We start from the raw sequence: 12,854 nt of genomic DNA on the forward strand, positions 1-12,854 counted from the left end.
TGAACCACCTAGCCCCCTTAATGCGAGCAAACAAATCAGTTAATAATGGCAATGGATACTGGTATTTGACTGTAATCTTATTCAGAAGGCGATAATCTATACAAGGCCTCAGGGAACCATCTTTTTTTGCCACGAAAAAGAAACCTGCTCCCAGAGGGGACGAAGATGGACGAATATGTCCCTTTTCCAAGGACTCCTTAATATAATTCCGCATAGCAGTATGCTCTGGCAGTGACAGATTAAATAAACGACCCTTAGGGAACTTACTGCCAGGAATCAATTCTATAGCACAGTCACACTCTCTATGAGGAGGGAGCGAATTGAGCTTAGGCTCCTCAAAAACATCCCTATAGTCAGACAAAAACGCAGGGATCTCAGAAGGAGTAGATGAAGCGATTGAAATCGGAGGTGCATCATCATGAACCCCCTGACATCCCCAGCTTAACACAGACATAGTTTTCCAGTCCAGGACAGGATTATGAGTTTGTAACCATGGCAGACCAAGCACTAGTACATCATGTAAATTATACAGTACAAGGAAGCGAATCACCTCCTGATGAACGGGAGTCATGCGCATGGTCACTTGTGTCCAATACTGCGGTTTATTCCTAGCCAATGGTGTAGAATCAATTCCCTTCAGAGGAATAGGAACTTCCAGAGGCTCCAGACTAAAACCGCAGCGTTTAGCAAATGACCAATCCATAAGACTCAGGGCAGCGCCCGAATCCACATAGGCATCGACGGAAATGGAAGACAGTGAAAAAATCAGAGTCACAGACAAAATGAACTTAGGCTGCAGAGTACCAATGGCAAAAGATTTATCAACCCTTTTTGTGCGTTTAGAGCATGCTGATATAACATGAGCTGAATCACCACAATAAAAACACAATCCATTTTTCCGCCTATAATTTTGCCGTTCACTTCTGGACTGAATTCTATCACATTGCATAGTCTCAGGTGCCTGTTCAGAAGACACCGCCAACTGGTGCACGGGTTTGCGCGCCCGTAAACGCCGATCAATCTGAATGGCCATAGCCATAGACTCATTCAGACCTGTAGGCGTAGGGAACCCCACCATAATATCCTTAATGGCCTCAGAAAGACCATTTCTGAAGTTTGCAGCCAGGGCGCACTCATTCCACTGAGTAAGCACCGACCATTTCCGAAATTTCTGACAATATATTTCCGCTTCATCATGCCCCTGAGAGAGGGCTAATAAAGCCTTTTCAGCCTGAATCTCTAGGTTAGGTTCCTCATAGAGCAATCCCAATGCCAGAAAAAACGCATCCACACTGAGCAATGCAGGATCCCCTGGTGCCAATGCAAATGCCCAATTCTGAGGGTCGCCCCGCAGGAAAGATATTACAATCTTGACCTGTTGAGCAGGGTCTCCAGAGGAGCGAGATTTTAAAGAAAGAAACAATTTACAATTGTTCCTGAAATTCAGGAAGGTAGATCTATCTCCAGAAAAGAACTCCGGAATAGGAATTCTAGGTTCAGACATGGGAGTGTGAACAACAAAATCCTGTATGTTTTGAACTTTTGCCGCGAGATTACTCAGGCTGGAAGCCAAACTCTGGACATCCATGTTAAACAGCTAAGATCAGAGCCATTCAAGGGTTAAGAGGAGGTAAGAAGCAGCTAGACAGCAATTAAGGGCTAGGCAGCAAAACTCTGAAGGGAAAAAAAAAAAAAAAAAAAAATTTCCCTTAAACACTTCTTTTTCTCCTGCTTCAGCCCAAACAATTAACACTTTGTGGGCCGGCTATACTGTCATGAATCCCCAATGGCTAGGGATAGCACAGGACAAGCAAAGTACAAATAGATAACGGACGAGCTCTAGGGTGATGGAACCTGGGCTGACCGCTGCCCTACGCCTGACAAACGCAACTAGAGATAGCCAGGGAGCGTGCCTACGTTGGTTCTAGACGCCACGCACCAGCCTAAGAGCTAACTAGTACTGCAGAGAAAATAAAGACCTCACTTGCCTCCAGAGGAATGAACCCCAAAAGATATAGTTGCCCCCTCACATGTATTGACGGTGAAATGAGAGGAAGGCACACACATAGAGATGATATATATAGTTTTAGCAAATTGAGGCCCGCTGTAAACTAGAAAGCAGAACGATACAAAAGGGGACTGAGCGGTCAGCAAAAAACCCTAATCAAAAAAAACATCCTGAGATTACAAGAACCCATGTGCCAACTCATGGCACATGGGGAGAACCTCAGTCCACTAGAGCTACCAGCTAGCATAGAGACATAATAAGCAAGCTGGACAAAAAAAACCAAACAACTGAAAATCAGCACTTAGCTTATCCTGAAAGATCTGGGAGCAGGTAGGCAGGAACCAAACAGAGCACATCTGAATACATTGATAGCCGGCAAGGGAATGACAGAAAGGCCAGGTAAAATAGGAAACACCCAGCCTCTGATGGACAGGTGGAAACCAAAGGCCGCAACCCACCAAAGTCACCCAGTACCAGCAGTAACCACCAGAGGGAGCCCACAAACAGAATCCACAACAGGCATCCTAATAGATCACAGACTGAACATGAGTCAACAGTGTGATGCAGCAGCAAAAAGAGCAAATACAATTCTGGGATGTATTAGCAGAAGCATACAGTCTAGATCACGTGAAGTGATTATCCCCTCTACTCCTCTATGGTCAGACTTCATCTGGAATATTGTGTCCAGTTAAGGGCTCCACATTTTAAAAAAGAGACATTGAAAAACTGGAACAAGTGGAGAGAAGATGTATCAGGATGGTGAGCGGACTGCAAAGTATGTCCTACGAGGACATGGGAGGATCTGGGAACATTTAGCCTGCAAAAAAGAAGGCTAGAGGAGACTTAATAGCCGTCTATTGATATCTGAAGAGCTGTCACAGTGCAGAGGGATCATCATTATTCTCATTTTTACATGGAAACACGAGAAGCAATGGGATGAAACTGAAACTTTTAAGATTCTATGACTGCTCTGTCCTCATATAGTCTATGTTGTCCTCTTTTAAACGCATCCTTTGTTCCCCTTTACTTTTCTCTAGACTCCTCTGTCCTCCAAATTCCCCTGCCCACCTCTAGATTCCCCTGTCCACTTCTAGAATACCATTCTCCTCCTCTAGACTACTGCGTCGTCCTCTAGATTTCTCTGTTCATTAAATTCCCCTGCTGTAGCCTACAGATCTGAACTCCTCTGTAAACATACTCCTGTTTTGCTCCCCTTTGTTTTCCTCCAGACTCCCTTGTCTCTCCTCCTGTAGATTCCTCTGTCTTGCTTAGATTCACTTGCCCCACTTTGACTTCCTATATACTCCCACTTTGTTCCCCTTTTTTTTCCTCCAGACTCATTAATCATCCAGATTCCTCTTTATTTTCTGTCCTCATCTATACTCATCTCTCCTCTAGATGCCTCCTTTATTCCTTTGCTTCACTCCATACCCATTTGTCCTGCTCTAAACTTGTCTTTTCTTCCCATTTATTTTCCTTCAGACTCATTTATTGTTTTCCGCAAGGCTCCCCTGTCTTCTAGCCTAATCTGTCCTCCTCTAAACTGCTCCTGTATTACCCTTTGTTTCATCAAGAGTTCCCGGTCCTCCTCAAAACTCCATTGTCATTCTCCAGACTCCTGTGTCCCCCTCTAAATTCATTTGGACTCTTGTGTAATCCTCTATGCTCCCCTGTAATCCTCTAAACTCCCTGTATCACACAATCAACAGAGCAAGAGATGAGCGAACAGTCCCAAGAACCTTTTATAACATGCAAACCGAAAGGTCCATAAAACAATCCACCACATAGAGGATAAAATAGACTAGGAACATGGATTCAGTCCAGTAATCGGATACATGCCCGGGAGATGAGAGTCACAGTCCCCCGATAGAGATCGATATGGCAGTGCTGCTCCAGATACTTCTCCGTATAAGGATCCTCCAGCAGTATTTTCCAGGGTGATCGGGGTTTCTCCAAGGCTCTCTGGGGTTCTGGCCTTATCATCAGCATCCCACAAAGGATCTATCTTACTGGTCTCTATGTCCTCCTCAGGACCCCTCCCTATATCCAGGGGTAGGCAGACAGATCGGATGCTTTTCAGGCCCCCCTAGACCTGGGAATGGTGTCTCAGAGATCAGGGCATTACAAGGGGTGATTTGCAGCATTTGGAGGGAAGAGGTGTACTGAATGGACGGTCAAGGTTGGGAAATGTCAGCAGGGGATCATCAAGAGGCATGGACACATTCAGGCTGTAGATGGTAAAGGTACCTTCACACTAAATGACTTTGCAGCGATAATGATAGCGATCCGTGACGTTGCAGCGTCCTGGATAGCGATATCGTTGTGTTTGACACGCAGCAGCGATCTGGATCCTGCTGTTATATCGCTGGTCGGAGCAGAAAGGCCAGAACTTTATTTGGTCGTCAGATCGGCGTTTATCGTCGTGTTTGACAGCAAAAGCAACGATGCCAGCGATGTTTTACAATGGTAACCAGGGTAAATATCGGGTTAGTAAGCGCAGGGCCGCGCTTAGTAACCCGATATTTACCCTGGTTACCATTGTAAAAGTAAAAAAAAAAAACAGTACATACTCACCCTCTGATGTCTGTCACATCCCCCGTCGTCCGCGCTGCTGCTCAGAGCTTCCTGCACTGAATGTGTCATCGCTGTGCTTAGGGCCGGCGCTTACACAGTGCAGGGAAGCTGAAGGTGAGGGACGCGACAGACACGGCAATGTAAGTATGTAGTGTTTGGTTTTTTACATGTAACCAGGGTAAACATCGGGTTACTAAGCGCGGCCCGATGTTTACCCTGGTTACCCGGGGACTTCAGCATAGTTGGTCGCTGGAGAGCGGTCTGTGTGACAGCTCTCCAGCGACCACACAGCGACGCTGCAGCGATCGGCATTGTTGTCGATATCGCTGCAGCGCCGCTTAATGTGACGGTACCTTAACTGAGCTAATTCAATTATCGGACCTTTTGTAAGGTAATTAAGACTCTAAACCAGAGGAGGAGTACACAGAATGATACAGAGCAACAAGACAACACTCCTAAAATCAGTAAAAATATGAACAGACAGAATGATACCCCACACACTATATCACACTCCGCTTTCATCTTCCCCGGGTCCTTCTCTGGTCTCCTCTACCCTCCCTTTCATCCTCTAGACTACTCTAACCTTCCCTATTTCATCCTCTAGACCAGGGATCCCCAACTCCAGTCCTCAAGCCCACCAACAGGTCATGTTTTCAGGATTTCCTTAGTATTGCCCAGGTGATAATTGCATCACCTGTGCAATACAAAGAAAATCCTGAAAACATGACCTGTTGGTGGGCCTTGAGGACTGGAGTTGGCGAACACTGCTCTAGACTACCGTGTCCTCCTCTAGATTCCTCTATCCTCCTTTAGGTTCCTTTGGACTCCTCTGACCTCATCTGTTCTCCTCTAGACTCCCATGTCCTCATCTAACCTCCCCTTTCAATCTCTAAACTTCCGTGTCCTCCTCTAACCTCCCCTTTGTCCTCCTCTAACCTCCCCTATTTCATTATCTAGACTCCCATGTCTTCCTCTAACCTCCCCTTTGTCCTCCTCTAACCTCCCCTATTTCATTCTCTAGACTCCCATGTCCTCCTCTAACATCCCCTTTGTCCTCTAACCACCCCTTTTATTCTCAAAACTTCCGTGTTTTCCTCTAACCTCCCCTTTGTCCTCCTCTAACCTCCACTTTCATCCTCTAAACTTCCGTGTCCTCCTCTATCCTCCCCTTTGTCCTCCTCTAACCTCCCCTATTTCATTCTCTAGACTCCCATGTCCTCCTCTAACATCCCCTTTGTCCTCTAACCACCCCTTTTATCCTCAAAACTTCCGTGTTCTCCTCTAACCTCCCCTTTGTCCTCCTCTAACCTCCACTTTCATCCTCTAAACTTCCGTGTCCTCCTCTAACCTCCCCTTTGTCCTCCTCTAACCTCCTCTATTTCATTCTGTAGACTCCCATGTCCTCCTCTAAGCTCCCCTTTGTCCTCCTCTAACCTCCTCTGTTTCATTCTGTAGACTCCCATGTCCTCCTCTAACCTCCCCTGGGTCCTCCTCTAACCACCCCTTTCAATCTCTAAACTTCCGTGTCCTCCTCTAACCTCCCCTTTGTCCTCCTCTAACCTCCTCTATTTCATTCTGTAGACTCCCATGTCCTCCTCTATCCTCCCCTTTGTCCTCCTCTAACCTCCTCTGTTTCATTCTGTAGACTCCCATGTCCTCCTCTAACCTCCCCTTTGTCCTCCTCTATCCTCCCCTTTGCCCTCCTCTAACCTCCCCTTTGTCCTCCTCTATCCTCCCCTTTGTCCTCCTCTAACCTCCCCTTTGTCCTCCTCTATCCTCCCCTTTGTCCTCCTCTAACCTCCCCTTTGTCCTCCTCTAACCTCCCCTTTGTCCTCCTCTATCCTCCCCTTTGTCCTCCTCTAACCTCCTCTGTTTCATTCTGTAGACACCCATGTCCTCCTCTAACCTCCCCTTTGTCCTCCTCTAACCTCCTCTGTTTCATTCTGTAGACTCCCATGTCCTCCTCTAACCTCCCCTTTGTTCTCCTCTAACCTCCTCTATTTCATTCTGTAGACACCCATGTCCTCCTCTAACCTCCCCTTTGTCCTCCTCTATCCTCCCCTTTGTCCTCCTCTAACCTCCTCTGTTTCATTCTGTAGACACCCATGTCCTCCTCTATCCTCCCCTTTGTCCTCCTCTAACCTCCTCTGTTTCATTCTGTAGACTCCCATGTCCTCCTCTAACCTTCGCTTTCATCCTCTAGACTCCTTTGTCCTCCTCTGGCTGTGGCTTGATTCTCAGAAGAATAAAATGATCTTATTTGATTTTATTTAAACTTTATAATTTAAAGTTAATTGTGAGGCCACATAAATTACATTTACTACTTTTCATCTGATATGTAAGAGGCTGTAAGGTTTTAGCAGTCGTCTTATTACTACCATCACCAAACCTTGTCCTGCTGCCAGCAGCCATCACTAGGCCCCTGCTTCCCTCTGACCTTCACCACTCAGCAATCACCTTGCGATCACCGATCCATAATCATCCCTAACATCATCCTTCATCTGCACTCATGAGCAAACTGCAGCCCTGGGCGATTGCTATTGACAGCTGTCTGCTGCCCCCTACTGCCCGTATCCACCCATAGCAGAGCTGTATACCACAGCCCCGAGCAGCGTACATTGCATTTGACCACTGTGCTTTCTATAAGCCCCAGGATCCGCCATCTCACCTCTCCCAAGCTCCAAAATATCTGCCCACCACTAACCCTCACCAAGATGTATGCCATCCCCGACCATCAGGGTTGGGAACCCTCCACAGATTCCACAACTGTCCATGACACTTTGTCACATTTTTGCCCTGGTCATAAAAAAATGTTAAGTTGCCTGTGATTTATTTTTAAAGATGAAGAAAGTTGTCCAGATGATTGTGACTGTAATTCTCATCAGTCTCCAGTGATGGCGGCCGATGTCTGATATCAGGATTCTAGGCCGTGGACGCCGATCACTGATGTCAGGAGGATCCGTTATGGCTTTATAATGTGTCCATGAAAATATTGTCTGTGATTTATACTAATCTGTCCAAAAGAAATAAAAAGTCAACCCTGCCGACCATAACCCATCTTCATTGCCGACTGCAGAACCGATGTCTGGAAATGTTATTCACACACCATACATGACCCACACTGGTGGCCTATTTGATCACTGTCGGACATTATAGGAGGACAGATTTATGAGAACGGTGTGAGAAGGATGTGTGTGGGGGACGTGTGCCGGTGTGAGGAGAATGTGTGTGGGGGACGTGTGCCGGTGTGAGGAGAATGTGTGTGGGGGACGTGTGACGGTGTGAGAAGGATGTGTGTGGGGGACGTGTGCCGGTGTGAGAGAAATGTGTGTGGGGGACGTGTGCCAGTGTGAGAGGAATGTGTGTGGGGGACGTGTGACGGTGTGAGGAGAATGTGTGTGGGGACGTGTGTCGGTGTGAGGAGAATGTGTGTGGGGGACGTGTGCCGGTGTGAGAAGGATGTGTGTGGGGGACGTGTGCCGGTGTGAGGAGAATGTGTGTGGGGACGTGTGTCGGTGTGAGGAGAATGTGTGTGGGGGACGTGTGCCGGTGTGAGAAGGATGTGTGTGGGGGACGTGTGCCGGTGTGAGACAAATGTGTGTGGGGGACGTGTGCCGGTCTGAGAGGAATGTGTGTGGGGGACGTGTGCCGGTGTGAGGAGAATGTGTGTGGGGGACGTGTGCCGGTGTGAGGAGAATGTGTGTGGGGGACGTGTGCCGGTGTGAGAAGGATGTGTGTGGGGGACGTGTGCCGGTGTGAGAGAAATGTGTGTGGGGGACGTGTGCCAGTGTGAGAGGAATGTGTGTGGGGGACGTGTGACGGTGTGAGGAGAATGTGTGTGGGGGACGTGTGCCGGTGTGAGAAGGATGTGTGTGGGGGACGTGTGCCGGTGTGAGAGAAATGTGTGTGGGGGACGTGTGCCGGTGTGAGAGGAATGTGTGTGGGGGACGTGTGACGGTGTGAGGAGAATGTGTGTGGGGACGTGTGTCGGTGTGAGGAGAATGTGTGTGGGGGACGTGTGCCGGTGTGAGAAGGATGTGTGTGGGGGACGTGTGCCGGTGTGAGGAGAATGTGTGTGGGGACGTGTGTCGGTGTGAGGAGAATGTGTGTGGGGGACGTGTGCCGGTGTGAGAAGGATGTGTGTGGGGGACGTGTGCCGGTGTGAGACAAATGTGTGTGGGGGACGTGTGCCGGTCTGAGAGGAATGTGTGTGGGGGACGTGTGCCGGTGTGAGGAGAATGTGTGTGGGGGACGTGTGCCGGTGTGAGAAGGATGTGTGTGGGGGACGTGTGCCGGTGTGAGACAAATGTGTGTGGGGGACGTGTGCCGGTCTGAGAGGAATGTGTGTGGGGGACGTGTGCCGGTGTGAGGGGAATGTGTGTGGGGGACGTGTGCCGGTGTGAGAAGGATGTGTGTGGGGGACGTGTGCCGGTGTGAGACAAATGTGTGTGGGGGACGTGTGCCGGTCTGAGAGGAATGTGTGTGGGGGACGTGTGCCGGTGTGAGGGGAATGTGTGTGGGGACGTGTGCCGGTATGAGGGGGATGTGTGTGGGGACGTGTGCCGGTATGAGGGGGATGTGTGCCGGTGTGAGAGGAATGTGTGTGGGTGATGTGTGCCGGTGTGAGGAAGACGTGTGCCAGTATGAGGTATATACAGTATATGCCGATGTGAGGGGAATGTGTGCCGGTGTGAGAATGATGTGTGTGGGGGATGTGTGCCGGTGTGAGGGGGACGTGTACCAGTGTGAGAGGAATGTGTGTGGGGGACGTGTGCCGGTGTGAGAAGGATGTGTGTGGGGGATGTGTGCCGGTGTGAGGGGGACGTGTACCAGTGTGAGAGGAATGTGTGTGGGGGACGTGTGACGGTGTGAGGAGAATGTGTGTGGGGGACGTGTGCCGGTGTGAGAAGGATGTGTGTGGGGGACGTGTGCCGGTGTGAGAGAAATGTGTGTGGGGGACGTGTGCCGGTGTGAGAGGAATGTGTGTGGGGGACGTGTGACGGTGTGAGGAGAATGTGTGTGGGGACGTGTGTCGGTGTGAGGAGAATGTGTGTGGGGGACGTGTGCCGGTGTGAGAAGGATGTGTGTGGGGGACGTGTGCCGGTGTGAGGAGAATGTGTGTGGGGACGTGTGTCGGTGTGAGGAGAATGTGTGTGGGGGACGTGTGCCGGTGTGAGAAGGATGTGTGTGGGGGACGTGTGCCGGTGTGAGACAAATGTGTGTGGGGGACGTGTGCCGGTCTGAGAGGAATGTGTGTGGGGGACGTGTGCCGGTGTGAGGAGAATGTGTGTGGGGGACGTGTGCCGGTGTGAGAAGGATGTGTGTGGGGGACGTGTGCCGGTGTGAGACAAATGTGTGTGGGGGACGTGTGCCGGTCTGAGAGGAATGTGTGTGGGGGACGTGTGCCGGTGTGAGGGGAATGTGTGTGGGGGACGTGTGCCGGTGTGAGAAGGATGTGTGTGGGGGACGTGTGCCGGTGTGAGACAAATGTGTGTGGGGGACGTGTGCCGGTCTGAGAGGAATGTGTGTGGGGGACGTGTGCCGGTGTGAGGGGAATGTGTGTGGGGACGTGTGCCGGTATGAGGGGGATGTGTGTGGGGACGTGTGCCGGTATGAGGGGGATGTGTGCCGGTGTGAGAGGAATGTGTGTGGGTGATGTGTGCCGGTGTGAGGAAGACGTGTGCCAGTATGAGGTATATACAGTATATGCCGATGTGAGGGGAATGTGTGCCGGTGTGAGAATGATGTGTGTGGGGGATGTGTGCCGGTGTGAGGGGGACGTGTACCAGTGTGAGAGGAATGTGTGTGGGGGACGTGTGCCGGTGTGAGAAGGATGTGTGTGGGGGATGTGTGCCGGTGTGAGGGGGACGTGTACCGGTGTGAGAGGAATGTGTGTGGGGGACGTGTGCCGGTGTGCGGAGAATGTGTGTGGGGGACGTGTGCCAGTATGAGGTATCTATGTGCCGATGTGAGGGGAATGTGTGCATGTGTAAGGGGGACGTGTGTTGGTGTGAGAAGGATGTGTGCCGGTGTGAGAAGGATGTGTTTGGGGGACGTGTGCCGGTGTGAGGGGGACGTGTACCAGTGTGAGAGGAATGTGTGTGGGGGACGTGTGCCGGTGTGAGAAGGATGTGTGTGGGGGATGTGTGCCGGTGTGAGGGGGACGTGTACCGGTGTGAGAGGAATGTGTGTGGGGGACGTGTGCCGGTGTGCGGAGAATGTGTGTGGGGGACGTGTGCCAGTATGAGGTATCTATGTGCCGATGTGAGGGGAATGTGTGCATGTGTAAGGGGGACGTGTGTTGGTGTGAGAAGGATGTGTGCCGGTGTGAGAAGGATGTGTTTGGGGGACGTGTGCCGGTGTGAGGGGGACGTGTGCTGGTGTGAGAGGAATGTGTGTGGGGGACGTGTGCCGGTGTGAGGAAGACGTGTGCCAGTATGAGGTATATATGTGGCGATGTGAGGGGACGTGTACTGGTGTGAGGAGAATGTAACATAGTAACATAGTTAGTAAGGCCGAAAAAAGACATTTGTCCATCCAGTTCGGCCTATATTCCATCATAATAAATCCCCAGATCTACGTCCTTCTACAGAACCTAATAATTGTATGATACAATATTGTTCTGCTCCAGGAAGACATCCAGGCCTCTCTTGAACCCCTCAACTGAGTTCTCCATCACCACCTCCTCAGGCAAGCAATTCCAGATTCTCACTGCCCTAACAGTAAAGAATCCTCTTCTATGTTGGTGGAGAAACCTTCTCTCCTCCAGACGCAGAGAATGCCCCCTTGTGCCCGTCACCTTCCTTGGTATAAACAGATCCTCAGCGAGATATTTGTATTGTCCCCTTATATACTTATACATGGTTATTAGATCGCCCCTCAGTCGTCTTTTTTCTAGACTAAATAATCCTAATTTTGCTAATCTCTCTGGGTATTGTAGTTCCCCCATCCCCTTTATTAGTTTTTATTAATATTACTGGTAATGTGGCCATGATTGCTCGCTCTCTGACCGCCATTACTGATAGTGTGGCCATGATTTTTCGCCCTCTGCTGGTCGATACTGATAGTGTGGCAATGATTGCTCACCCTCTGCTGGTCATTACTGAGATGTGTCCATGATTTTTCGCCCTCTGACGGCCATTACTGATAGTGTGGCCATGATCACTCGCCCTCTGCTGGCCATTACTGATAGTGTGGCCATGATTGCTCGCTCTCTGACTGCCATTACTGATAGTGTGGTCATGATTGCTCGCCCTCTTCCGGTCATTAGTGATAGTGTGGCCATGATTGCTCGCCCTCTGCTGGTCATTACTGATAGTGTGGCCATGATTTTTCGCCCTCTGACGGCCATTACTGATAGTGTAACCATGATTGCTCGCCCTCTGCTGGTCACTACTGATAGTGTGGCCATGATTGCTCGCCCTCTGCTGGTCATTGCTGATAGTGTTGCCATGATTGCTCGACCTCTGACGGCCATTACTGATAGTGTGGTCATGATTGCTCGACCTCTGATGGTCAATACTGATAGTGTGGCCATGATTGCTCGACCTCTGATGGTCAATACTGATAGTGTGGCCATGATTGCTCGACCTCTGATGGTCAATACTGATAGTGTGGCCATGATTGCTCGGCCTCTGCTGATCATTACTGATAGTGTGGCCATGATTTTTCGCCCTCTGACGGCCATTACTGATAGTGTGGCCATGATTGCTCGCCCTCTGATGGTCAATACTGATAGTGTGGCCATGATTGCTCGCCCTCTGCTGGTCATTACTGATAGTGTGGCCATGATTGCTCGCCCTCTGCTGGTCATTACTGATAGTGTGGACATGATTGCTCGCCTTCTGACGGCCATTACTGATAGTGTGGCCATGATTGCTCGCCCTCTGCTGGTCATTACTGATAGTGTGGCCATGATTGCTCGACCTCTGATGGTCATTACTGATAGTGTGGCCATGATTGCTCGACCTCTGATGGTCAATACTGATAGTGTGGCCATGATTGCTCGACCTCTGATGGTCAATACTGATAGTGTGGCCATGATTGCTCGGCCTCTGCTGATCATTACTGATAGTGTGGCCATGATTGCTCGACCTCTGCTGGTCATTACTGAGATGTGTCCATGATTTTTCGCCCTCTGACGGCCATTACTGATAGTGTGGCCATGATTACTCGCCCTCTGCTGGCCATTACTGATAGTGTGGCCATGATCACTCGCCCTCTGCTGGCCATTACTGATAGTGTGGCCATGATTGCTCATTCTCTGCTGGTC

The 12,854-nt window shown here is 50.0% G+C and overlaps 1 protein-coding gene across 4 annotated transcripts in view; it reads left to right on the forward strand.

The window, feature by feature from the left end:
* The window catches only part of MAB21L3 (mab-21 like 3), a 113,968-nt gene that overhangs the window by 20,357 nt on the left and 80,757 nt on the right, over positions 1-12,854 (forward strand). The gene's annotated exons all lie outside the window — the stretch shown is intronic.

Source organism: Ranitomeya variabilis, chromosome 3 (assembly GCF_051348905.1).
Source record: "Ranitomeya variabilis isolate aRanVar5 chromosome 3, aRanVar5.hap1, whole genome shotgun sequence".
NCBI lineage: Eukaryota > Metazoa > Chordata > Amphibia > Anura > Dendrobatidae > Ranitomeya > Ranitomeya variabilis.